Source organism: Rutilus rutilus (assembly GCF_951802725.1).
Source record: "Rutilus rutilus genome assembly, chromosome: 22".
Taxonomy (NCBI): domain Eukaryota; kingdom Metazoa; phylum Chordata; class Actinopteri; order Cypriniformes; family Leuciscidae; genus Rutilus; species Rutilus rutilus.
The window spans coordinates 28,377,136-28,389,706 of NC_140227.1; positions in this window are offsets into that span (position 1 = coordinate 28,377,136).

The window sequence follows — 12,571 nt, forward strand, 5'->3', positions numbered from 1 at the left end:
TGCTCATAAACAGGGATACGAGAAAGTATTTTAACATTGAAAAATGACACACATCACCTTTAAATAATGATCATATTGATCAAGCATGCATGGGTTCCGGTTTTATCCGAGCCGCAAATTTGCGAGTTGGCTGCGGTGTTAATTAAGGAACGGTTGAAGATAATTGGTACTGTAGAAATAGTTTTTATTGAAAACAGTAGCAAAATACTCATCGCTGGTTTATTAGCACAACTAATTGTTCTTGTCTTGTTTTCCAGCATAAATACATAAACATTCTTAAATCAAGTTGTTTACTTGAGAGGCAAAACTTTTTTTGATTAACACAAGAAAAAAAATCTGGCAGATATTTTTTATTTTATTTTAAGCAAATTAGAAAACAAGTAATTTTGCTATGTGTCTTTACAAAACAATGTTTAGATATTTGTACTGGAAAAGACAAAAAATACTGAGCTATACAATTATTTTTGACCATTTTCGGTGGCACAAGAATGATAAAATGCAGATAAAGCATCAGTTACAAATCAAGATACTCTTCAGAGCTATAAAAGCTTACTGTGTTTATGTGACGTGAGAAACAGACACAACCAGTCCATTTATTTCCATTCGGAATCAATTTTGACAAATCCAAGCCCCAAGATAACTTAGAAAAACAGCAAAATAGTTCCTTTCCTTACACATATTTACCATGCTAAACATAGTTTCACCCCAAATACCACACTTACTGTAGTTTTAGTTACAACAATAAAAGCCACCAGTGTCACGCAAAATATAACTTAAAATAACCAAAAATTCTGCAAGATTCTTTCCTTTTTTACATTTTCTGAAGAAAACGATGTTTTAGCTGCTTACCAGGTCATTGCTCTACAGTTGTTAAGGTGTTCTGGTGTTTGCCAAGGTGTTGCTAGGTAGTTGTATCTAGTTCTTGGATCTAGTTCTGGCTCTGCCTCTGCAGGCTCGTCCTGCAAGTCTAGGGGATTAGCAAGTCTAAGTCCATAAACAGTGATTAATGAGTCCACAGTAAATTATTGCTCCCCAAGGGCATTGCTAGACCATTTTTACTGGGACACGAGCCTCAGTAAAGTTTTGCTGTGCCCCAGTAAAAATCTTCTGATAAATTATTTTCTGATGAGGTAAGATACAATAGAAAATAGGTTGTCCTATTCACTGAGCGTTATCATTTAGATAAACTGAATTATTTTAAACTTGAAGGCTTACTGTAACGCAAGCTGAAGCGAAAATATCCAGCACATCCTCTTCAATCATACGCTTTGGCCCCGCCCCCTCGCTGTGCTCCTCCCCCTTCACTTTTCCCTGTGAAATCCTCGACTTGCAGACGATCATTCATAATATGATGTAGCTGAGGAGAGGTAACCTGGCTAAAGCTTATCACTATGATAATGAGTTGTATGCGAATTTGTATTATTTAGAACGAGGACATCCCATTTTCCAGATCTAATGTACTTAGCACAGATTTGATCGACAACGTTAGCTTGTTAACTGCTAAAAGAATGTTTGCTTATCTCTTCTTATGTAGCATCATTTAATTGTGGCTTGATTTAGTCATGCATCAGTTAAACTCACAATTAGCATTTTTAAAAGGAAACAAATTTTTTTTTTTTTTTTATACAGATACATTTGCAGTAATTTTAATAGAAATTTGGTATGGTCAAGTTTCAAATAAAATGTTTTAATAATTAAGTTAATAATTAGTTAAAAGTTAGTAATTGTTTACAAATTACCATGCTAAAATAGAGTTCCAATATATAAAAATTAACGCACCCCACCCCAGCCCAAACATGTACGTCACTTTCCGTTGTGTGCAGTTATGGACATGATGCAGGGCAACAACAATAAAATGCCCCTGTATGGGTTTTTGTCTCATATTTTTTTTATATATTTTATAATTTAGCAATATCACACAAGCAAGAGTGCTGTTTTGTTTCAGGAATATCTGCACGAATGTAAAAGTGATGTTGATTTTATACAACAGTTCAATAAATATGAAGTTTACAGTGTTATATTTTAGACACAATATTGTCTGCTTTTGCTCAATTTAAAAAACAAAACAAAGCCACAACACAACCATTTTGCGTCTCTGAGCATCACACAGCGGTGTTACATTACTGAATGAATCAGTGTTTTTTAACAAATCGAGTGAGCCAATGATTCAGTGACTCATTCATAAAGATGGCCACTTGCTTCATTCCTGAATTAATCAGCCGTTTGGATTGAATCAGTTGAATGAATAACTGAATGACTCACTCATACTACTGGCGGTTTTAGCTTCATATTCAGAGTATCACTTCATTTTCATTCATGTTCATGTTCATGCCACCTCTGAACTGCATTAAACAGTCTGTGTAAATATACCTAAATGCCACTTCAGATGCAGCTTCTGAAAAAGAAATGTTATATGGCCAAATTGTAACCTTAAAAGTTTGTGTAATAAATTCTGTTGAATCAAAATATTTCTTTTTAAAGCTATACTTTTTGTAATGTCTATTCAATTATTTTCTCATCTAACACAATATTGACTTTTGGGGGTAATTTTCCAGCCCAAATTGATTTATTTCTGATGAATTGGATTACTTAATCGGCACATTGTGTAAATAATTAGATAAAAAAATGAATCATTTGACAGACCTAATAAAAATATGGAGTTTGTCATTGTCATCACCCAATCAGTAACCAGTTACCTTGCAAATTCCATTACAGTAAATTAAACTGTACAATTAAACTAATGAAATGATTTGCAGCACATACTTACATTAATGCTTGTTACCTAAAATGATTAAAGAAAATGAATGAATAAATATCCAGAAAATCTCCCAAATACTCCCAAAGTGCTGCTTTTTAAGTACTTTGGTAACATTTTTGGAGGGCCTGTGCCCCAGTGATGATCAAACTCTTGAAATGCCCTGCTCTGAACCCTTAGTAAATACCATTAATAGTGTAAGTAATTATAGTTTTTTGACAAAACCGTGTAAAACATGGTCTATTTTTTTGTTCAAGAAGCGAGCAGCTTCTGAGAAAACCATCGTTCAATGCTGAAATGAGCAACAATTCCGTTCAGTCAGAGTGTTTTAATCAGTACAGATGACAGTCGGGTTAAAGCAATGCGTCTGTGTGAAGCAAACATTCATTCATGTCATTTCATGGATCAAAAACGCCACGTATAAGGGCTCCATTTATCAGCATTAACTCGCATCGAGTGGCTTTGACGTGACAGATCTCACTTGACGGGTCCTCCTCTCTCACTTGTAATTCAACACGGCGACTTACGCCTGGACTGCAACTGAGCTTTTGAAGAAAAAAAATTTGAATCTAGTAAGAACCTCTGAGGATCTGGCCCTCAGACAGGATGTGACTAGCTTACAGCTCCAGCTTTTAGACCTCGAGATTTCTCTGAGGATTGACAAAATGCTCCCCACCAGGCAAACGCATGCATCCGGGGGTGGCAGGGGAGGAAGGGACGGGCTCAGACAGGGACACGCGGACACGCTCTGTCTATGTGTCATCCCTTGTTTCACCGGGTGAGATGGAGAGAGAGCTTCGAAGGACGGTGGTGACACATGGGCGAGCTGCTTTATTAAAATTCTGCCCACGGTGTTGCCCCTGACACTGAGTCAGAGCCACAGTCTACCCCCTCCACCTGCTCCCACAGAGGTCGATCTGCTAATGACGTGGCCACGTCCAAATGTCACTGGATTTCAGCCGATAAAAAAGACAAGGTGAGTTTTGTGCCTTCTCAATTGGTAAATAGATAGCCGGATGGATGGATGGATGGATGGATAGACGGACAGAAGGACAGTCGAATGGATGGATGGATGGATGGGTAGAGAGTCTGATGAATGGATGGATGGAGAGTCGGATGAATGGATGGATGGAGAGTCTGATGGATGGATGGATGGATGAACGGACGGACAGTCGGATGGATGGATAGAGAGTCTGATGATAGATGAATGGAGAGTCGGATGGACAGATGGATAAAGAGTTAGATGAACGAATAGACAGAGTCGTATAGACGGATGGATGGACAGATGGATGGACGAACGGACAGTCGGATGGATGGATAATGAGTCTGATGATGATAGATGAATGGAGAGTTGGGTGGATGGATGGACGGACGGACGGACGGACAGAGAGTCAGATGGATAGAGAGTCTGATGGTAGATGAATGGAGAGTCGGATGGATGGAGAGTCAGATGGACGGATGGATGGAGAGTCGGATGGACAGATAGATAAAGAGTTGGATGGACGGAGAGCCGTATAGACGGATGGATGGACAGTCAGATGGATGGACAGATGGATAAAGAGTTGGATGGACGGAGAGTCGTATAAACGGATGGATGGACAGTCAGATGGATGGACAGATGGATAAAGAGTTGGATGGACGGAGAGTCGTATAAACGGATGGATGGACAGTCAGATGGATAAAGAGTTGGATGGACGGAGAGTCGTATAAACGGATGGATGGACAGTCAGATGGATGGACAGATAGATAAAGACTTAGATGGACGGAGAGTCAGATGGATGGATGGATGGACACTCAGATGGATGGACAGATTGATAAAGAGTTGGATGGACGGAGAGTCAGATGGATGGATGGATGGACACTCAGATGGATGGACAGATTGATAAAGAGTTAGATGGACGGAGAGTCAGATGGATAGACAGATGGATAAAGAGTTGGATGGACGGAGAGTCGTATAAACGGATGGATGGACAGTCAGATGGATGGACAGATAGATAAAGACTTAGATGGACGGAGAGTCAGATGGATGGATGGATGGACACTCAGATGGATGGACAGATTGATAAAGAGTTGGATGGACGGAGAGTCAGATGGATGGATGGATGGACACTCAGATGGATGGACAGATTGATAAAGAGTTAGAAGGACGGAGAGTCAGATGGATGGATGGATGGACACTCAGATGGATGGACAGATTGATAAAGAGTTGGATGGACGGAGAGTCGTATAAACGGACGGATGGATGGACAGTCAGATGGATGGACAGATGGATAAAGAGTTGGATGGATGGAGAGTCGTATAGACGGATGGACAGCTGGATGGATGGACGGACAGTCAGATGGATGGATGGATAGATGGATGGATGGAGAGTTCGATGATAGATGGATAGTCAGATGGATGGATGATGGATGGATAGAGAGTCCGATGATAGATGTATGGAGAATCAGATGTACGGATGGATGAGTCGGATAGACAGATGGGTGGAGAGTTGGATGGATGGAGAGTCGGATGAATGGATGGATGGATGGATGGAGAGTCGGATGGATGGACGGATGGATGGGTAGGTAGATATTTGGATGGATGGAAACAAGTCTGAAAAAATGATGGATAGCAGGAGAGATAGATAGGTAGTTGAATAAATAAAAAGTCAGATGGATGTAGGGATGAGTAGATAGATGGATGATAGATAAATAGATTGATAGTCAGATGGATAGACAGATGGAGAGTCAGATAGATGTAAATACTTTCTCGGCATCTGACACTATACTTTTCTTTTTGACTGACGTCAGCCAGGCCGTATAAACTACTGGTAAATGCTAACCAGAAACCAAACAGCTATTTACTCATTCTTTCATACTCTCATCATAGGTCAGGGTTTAACAAACTGTGGTTCGTGAAATCCCGGGGATTCGTGAAGGAACTGTGGTTTGTTGAAGAAAAACGAATAATTAAGTAAATTATGAAAAATATAAAAAAATCGAATAAATAATTAAAAAATAAAAACAATAAAAAAAATAAATTTACGAAAAAGATTTAACACTTAAAAAAATAAATATATATATATATTTTGTTTTATTAATTTTCCTGTATATCATGTGACCATAAACCAATACAAGAAAACCATGAACATGCAAATGTGTTATTAAATTATTAAAATATTGACAACATTTCAGGGAGACTGGGGTTTGGCTGACCAAAAAGTTTGAGAATCAGTCAAAAAAAACAAAAAAAAAAAACAGTAGAAAAACAGAAAAGGTACCGTAATTTTCTGGCAGGACATCGTCCATTTCCTTTAACTCTAAAACACAACAAAACAATTATTCAAAATAGGGTTAAAACGCCTGTGAAAAATCAATACGTAAAATTCCGTCAAATTATTAACACAGTACATTGGACTCTATTCTGGCAGACTTTGCTGTTGTACGTAATGCAGCCTTGTCAGAAATCTTACTAACACAGTTATATAATGCCATGTAACATTGAGGTTAAGAAAATATTGGTAAATTACGGTTTGAAAAAGAAGTGCAACCTTTGGATACATCACTCTGAAAGGTGAATTTAACCTTAGCCCTCATGCATGGTTTGGTCAAAAACGCTTCTCAAAAGTGGGTTATCTTACCGTTTCTCTTTGTAAAAATGAGATCAATTAATAAAGTGCTTATAGAAAAAACATATATGAGGTTTCTCTACCATCTGAACTTTGTCTCTTAGACAGCATTGAGATTAAACAGAGAGCAAATGAAGAGCTTTGCTCCTTGATGATCCTCCTGAGAAAACCCAGTAATCTCACGAATATCTCCTCCAGAGTTTCAGAAGAACTCACACTAAGCTCAGAATCAAAAGTCAGAGATCTCAATAAGAACTTAAACATTTCTGAGCTATATGTTACCCACATTTATTTCAATGCTCTGCACTTTTAATGTATGCCTAGTCTTATTTTTCCAAAGGAGCTTTGTGAGAAACATCTATAATACAAAGTTGATACCTACTTAAAATATGTCTGAAAACGCCATTAAATCTCAATAAATGAAAATAAATGTTCCTCTGGATGGACAATTTTCTCATATTGAGTCCAGGCCAAATGCAAATTCTCCATAATGTGCAAGGCATCGTAAACATAACAACAATGAACGGCATCATTAATGCATCCCGGTGCTCTTAATTCTCATCCGTTAGTTAATAATCCTACGACAAGCCTCGGCAGATTCAGAGAATTAAGTGGCAGGGATTTTTCAAATTTCTTGTTTTAATGAAACGGCTCTTCTCGAATAAGTCTGGCACTCTCTTGACGGCAGCCAAAAGCCTGCATTTGTATTCCCGCACACAGATCGGGTCCTCTCATGAATCAATTTCAAACAGAGAATACGCTGTGAAATTAAATAGCCTTTAGCGAGATGCTACACCCCTGAAATTATTCAAACAGACAGTTGAGAATTGTTATGGTTATGGAAAAGTGGGGGTGGCACTATTAGATATCCAATCTTATAACCAACTGTGCGGAAAGCTGGAAACACTCTTCATTAAAAGACTATTGTGGGAAGATTGTTTGCAATGCACTGACCTCTGCGTCTCGAGGAATCAAAAGACTTTTGTCCGATTTCAAACCGCAATTTCCTGCAAGCGCCCTCAAAAAGCGCAGGGTGATCAAATACGCATTGTCGATTTTCATTGAGTTTTGATTTACAGTGTCTGCTGTATCTTATTTCAGTTCTTGTTCTTGCTTTAGACACACAGAACACATAAAAGAGTCTCTTCAAACCTTTTATACATCTCCTCGATGCTCAAGATATGTCTGCCGGCTACACATTCTGCTTTACCACGGTTTCATGAGAAAGATGGTCTATTATATTCAGTATCATCAGAAAGGCACCACAGCATCTTTTTACTAAAAAAAAGAAAAAAAAAATCCAATATCTCTGTATGCTGTAATACAGACAATATGACTGGCTTTTATAGGAGTGTGATTGTATGGCCTTTTTCAGCAGATGATATTTGAATTGCTCCATAAGGACAGGCTCATGACACTGGTCTGCCATCTAGTGGAGGAGTCTGACATCAGCTCACACTGAGCTCAACTTCACATCTCTGCCACTTCACCTGCTGTCAAGAGACTATATTCACATAGCAGTGTTCCTCAAATCCAGCTCTGGAGACTGCCCTGTAGAGTTGAGCTCCAACCCCTAATCAAAGACCCCTGAACAAGCTAGTCAAGGTCTTCAGAGCTACAGGTGAGTTTGATCAGGGTTTGAGCTGAGCGGCTCCAGGGCCAGATTTAAGGAACCCTGTTTTATACCAGAGAGATCTCAATGGTCCCCCAAAAGTATTTCTGTAGTTTTTAAGAAATTATTTTAAGAAGTTTCTATAGCACTGCTGCTTGAGAAAAAAAAATCCATCCACCCATCCATCTTAACATATCTGATTGTCTGTCTGTCTATCCATCGATTTATCCGATTGTCAATTTATCTCTATCCATCTGACTATTTATCTATCATCCTTTCATCTAAATATTTTTCTATCCATCCATCTCACTATCTATCCATCCAATCGGCTATCTTTTTATCTATCCAACCACGGAACTATCAATTTATCTATCCTTCCACCCAACTATCCATTATCTATTCATCCATTCATCCGACTATCCATTTATCCATCCATCCACCCACTCGACTACCCATTTATCTATTCATCCTTCCTCTCGACTATCCATGCATCTCACTATCTCTCTATCCATCCATCAACCCAACTATCTCTAAATAGAGACAGACATAGTATATATCTATTCTATCCACCCACCCACCCACCCATCCGACTATCTACACTGTAAAAAATTTGTAACACTGCCCAATCAAAAATTTCAATTGACCGATAACATCTAAATTTTTCAATTGGCCCAAGTGAAATTCTGTAAATTCTAAAATTAAATGTACAGATTTTCACTTGGGCCAATTGAAAAATTTAGATGTTATCGGTCAATTGAAATTTTTGATTGGGGAGTGTTACAAATTTTTTACAGTGTATCTATCATCTATCCTTCCACCCGACTATCCCTTTATCCATGGATGGATAAAGAAAAAAATGGATGGATGGATGTTAGTGTAGACTAGAGGAGATATATACTATCTCTATAGAGATAGGGGTTGATGGGTGGATATAGAGATAGAGGTTGATGGGTGGATAGAGAGATAGTGAGATGGATGGATAGTCGAGTGGAAGGATGAATAGATAGTCAAGTGGGTGGATGGATGGATGGATGGATGGATGGATAAAGGGATAGATAAAGCCTCAGATGTATCATCATCCATCCATCTCACTATCTATCTATCTATCTATCTATCTATCTATCTATCTATCTATCTATCTATCTATCTATCTATCTATCTATCTATCATCCATTCACCCGACTATCCATTTATCTATCCATCCATTCATCTCACTCTATCTGTCCATCCATCCTTCCATCTGACTATCCACTTATCCATTCATCCATCCATCTCACTCTATCTATCCATCCGACTATCCATACGTCCATCTGACTATCTATCCATCGATATGTTTACCAATCCATCCATACATCAATCCATCCACCCACCATTCACAACACTGTAAAGTTTAAAATGATAATTGATGATAAATCCTGCACCTCTTTGGCCTCTTCATAAATTATAATTAGCTGATTTTGATAATTAAACAGGATTCATTTAAATCACTAGAGTACGTGTTAGTCTAGACTAGAGGACATTTTACCTGTTCTCTGTCTTTGAAAACGTTGAAGGTCTTTTGTAAGTCGTCTTTTGTTTGTTCCAGTCTAACAGCTTGTTTTTTCTCTTTTACCCTTCCATCTCTCTCTCTCGTCTGATATCCATCTACCACTCTCAACCTCTGCCTCATTTCTATCATTTGTTCATCGGTCCTCTCTTTTTCGCTCTCTGAGGTCAGACATCTTGCTCGCGGGCTGGAAGCGAGAGCTGTTGATTAGGTTTAAGATGTGGAGCAGAGAGGGTTCAGGAAAGAGATGAGACAGAGAGAGAAAGCCAGAGAACTCAAAGCCTGCCGATGCATGAAGGGGGTAGAGACATGTCTTTAGAGGACAGATGAAGAGAAATAAAGCAACACTCCCCGAGGAACATGTTATTGCTCAGTTATTTCACAGCACAGGAGACCTAAAGGCTTTTATGCTAAAATAGCAGAGCAGAAATGACACTTAACATTTAAGTCTCAACTTTGCCTCAGATGTTTCTCTTAAACTTAAAAAGAAATAAAATTATACAATATTCGTCATACAATAGAAAAAAAAAGAAAAGATGTACATAGTCATAGCAGATATTTTTTGCTCTTGAGAGTATCTGATGAAAAATCTTTGAGTTTACATTGAGAAATTTTATTCTAGGCAACTCACTGTTGAGAAATGCTAGAAGAAGGGACTTTTTTTCTCTGAAGCAGGAGAAACATCTCCATTAACTCTCCATTTAATCTCATTGCTAGGAGAAACACTTTGAAAACATTGAAAATATGCATTTCCGGAAAAATTCCAACAGAAAAAAAAAAAAAAGAGACACAGAAAACAAGGCTTGAGGAAACGAGACGTGATCTAGGACATTAAACGTCTTTGCAGAGGAACCGCTCGCATTGGAAGCTTTAAAGAGACGCATGCATAAAACATCACAAATTTATTGCACAAGTGCTTTTAGTGCTCCAAGGCATTAAAGAACACATGTATTACAACAGGAGGTGTAAATACGTTACATGAAACGAGAAGAAAGCGTAAAGTGACAGGGCGAAATGATGGAATGGGAGGATAAAGACAAACTAGCTGTAATGCAGTTTATTCCCAGTGAGCAATATCTACTCAGAGTTGTTTTTAGTTGGGCGTACATCATTCACTCAGCGCAACCCCACAGTCTTACGCAACAGATTCGATTTTAGGTTGTTAACGGAGCACCGTCGGCCCTCCCCGCTCCGCATCTGTCCTGTTCTGATGAGAATCAGAACGCAAGCCGGAAAAAACTTTCTACAGAAGGAAATAAACGTCTCGGCATCTCCCGAGGCCCTTGCTTCGTTTTCCCACAGATAAAAGCGGGGGGAAAAAACTGCAAACAAATGTTCCACTGAAAACAGCCATAATTATCTCGGTGTAAAGGCAATTCGCACACTGTTGGGGAGGTGTCTACGTGGACTATTTTGAGCTTCTATCAGCTTAATGAGAGGACTCCTGCCAACACAGACAAACTAATGCTAAACACACGGAATCTAAACCCTAAAGATAACTCTGCCAAGGACATGCGTGTTAAAAATAAGTGTCAGGTGAGCACAAATTGCAAACCAGCAATATACAAAAATGTGTCACTTTTGCAGGTTACCATATGTGTATGCTAGTTATGTATCGCCATTTATGTGAAATATGTCACCCAACAGTGGAGAGACACCAAATTTAAAAGTTTACAAAATAGGTTTGCTTTGGACACTGTAGACTCAAATTAGAGTAAACTGAATTATTTTGATTGACGTAAATAAATTTAAGGCTGTGCACTGCAAAAAAAAAAAAAAAAATGCTATTCTTTACAACTGTTCATGTCTTATTTTCCAGGTAGGCTAAAACATAAAAAAAATTCTTAAAGGGATAGTTCGCCCAAAAATGACAATTATGTCCTTATGTTGTTCCAAACCCGTAGACCTTTCGTTCATCTTCGGAACACAAAATGAAGATCTTTTGAATTAAATCTGAGAGCTTTCTGTCCCTCAATTGACAACCACTTTCTTTGACGTTCCAAAAAGTTCATCAAAGAGATCGTAAAACAAATCCATATAAATTGAGCGGTTTAGTCCAAAAGTTTCTGAAGAGTCGAGAAGGCCAGAGTTAGTAATTGGCAGTTCCAAACAGATGGGCTGGCATTACATATCTTCCAGGAGTCGGAAGTCCGGGATGCACTCGTCCATCTGGAAAGTCGTGTTTACAAAGTTAGTGGCAGCAAATTTTATATCTATGCATACACATATACACACACACATACATATACACATACATACATATACAAATATACACACACATATATATACATATGTATATACATATACACACACACACACACATTTGTGATAGCAATCAACTTGCTACACAATGTTTAAGTAATGTAACAACAAAACTAACATTGTTTGATCTCTTTAAATGTCAATCAGAAAGTGGGTGGTTCTTGCCCAGAAGAAGCTCTAAAACGGATCAGATTTTCGTCTGATATAGTAAGTGAGGTGGCGTGAGACTGACTTATTTCATCTCCCACAACCTAGCTTTCAAAGTCATCCAATTAAATGCAGTGTCTGACTAAAGTCTTGCTTGTATAATCTTATGACATATGAATCAGAGCTATTAGAAATGTTAGTTTACAGCTAATGTTGTTGGCTGTTACTCCTCATACGTTTGACATATGAGAGAAGGCAAATATGGATGAAATCCTTGGCAGAGACCTGCAAAATCCCGTGCCAGTTTTTATTGTCTCAAGACGAGCCTCTTCTTTGAATGAAGATAGTCGTCTTCACAGGGACGCCTTTGCGTTTCATCTCTTTTGTTCTTTGACTTAAAAAAAATATATATATCATTTTGAAGTGTGGAACTTGCATAATTCAAAGGCCAGCTAATGCTTTTGTTGAGAGAGGCTAGTGCCTTTCATCCCTCAGCGTCTCAGAGCTGCTGTTGTGAAACCTGGAGCCGGCGCTGCTGAGCCGCAACCACACAGCACACACTGAGCTGAGAGAGAGTTCTGCTCTCACTTGTGCAATAAGACAGATGAGAGACGCGCTTTTGGGAGAAGAAAGCAAGTGAAA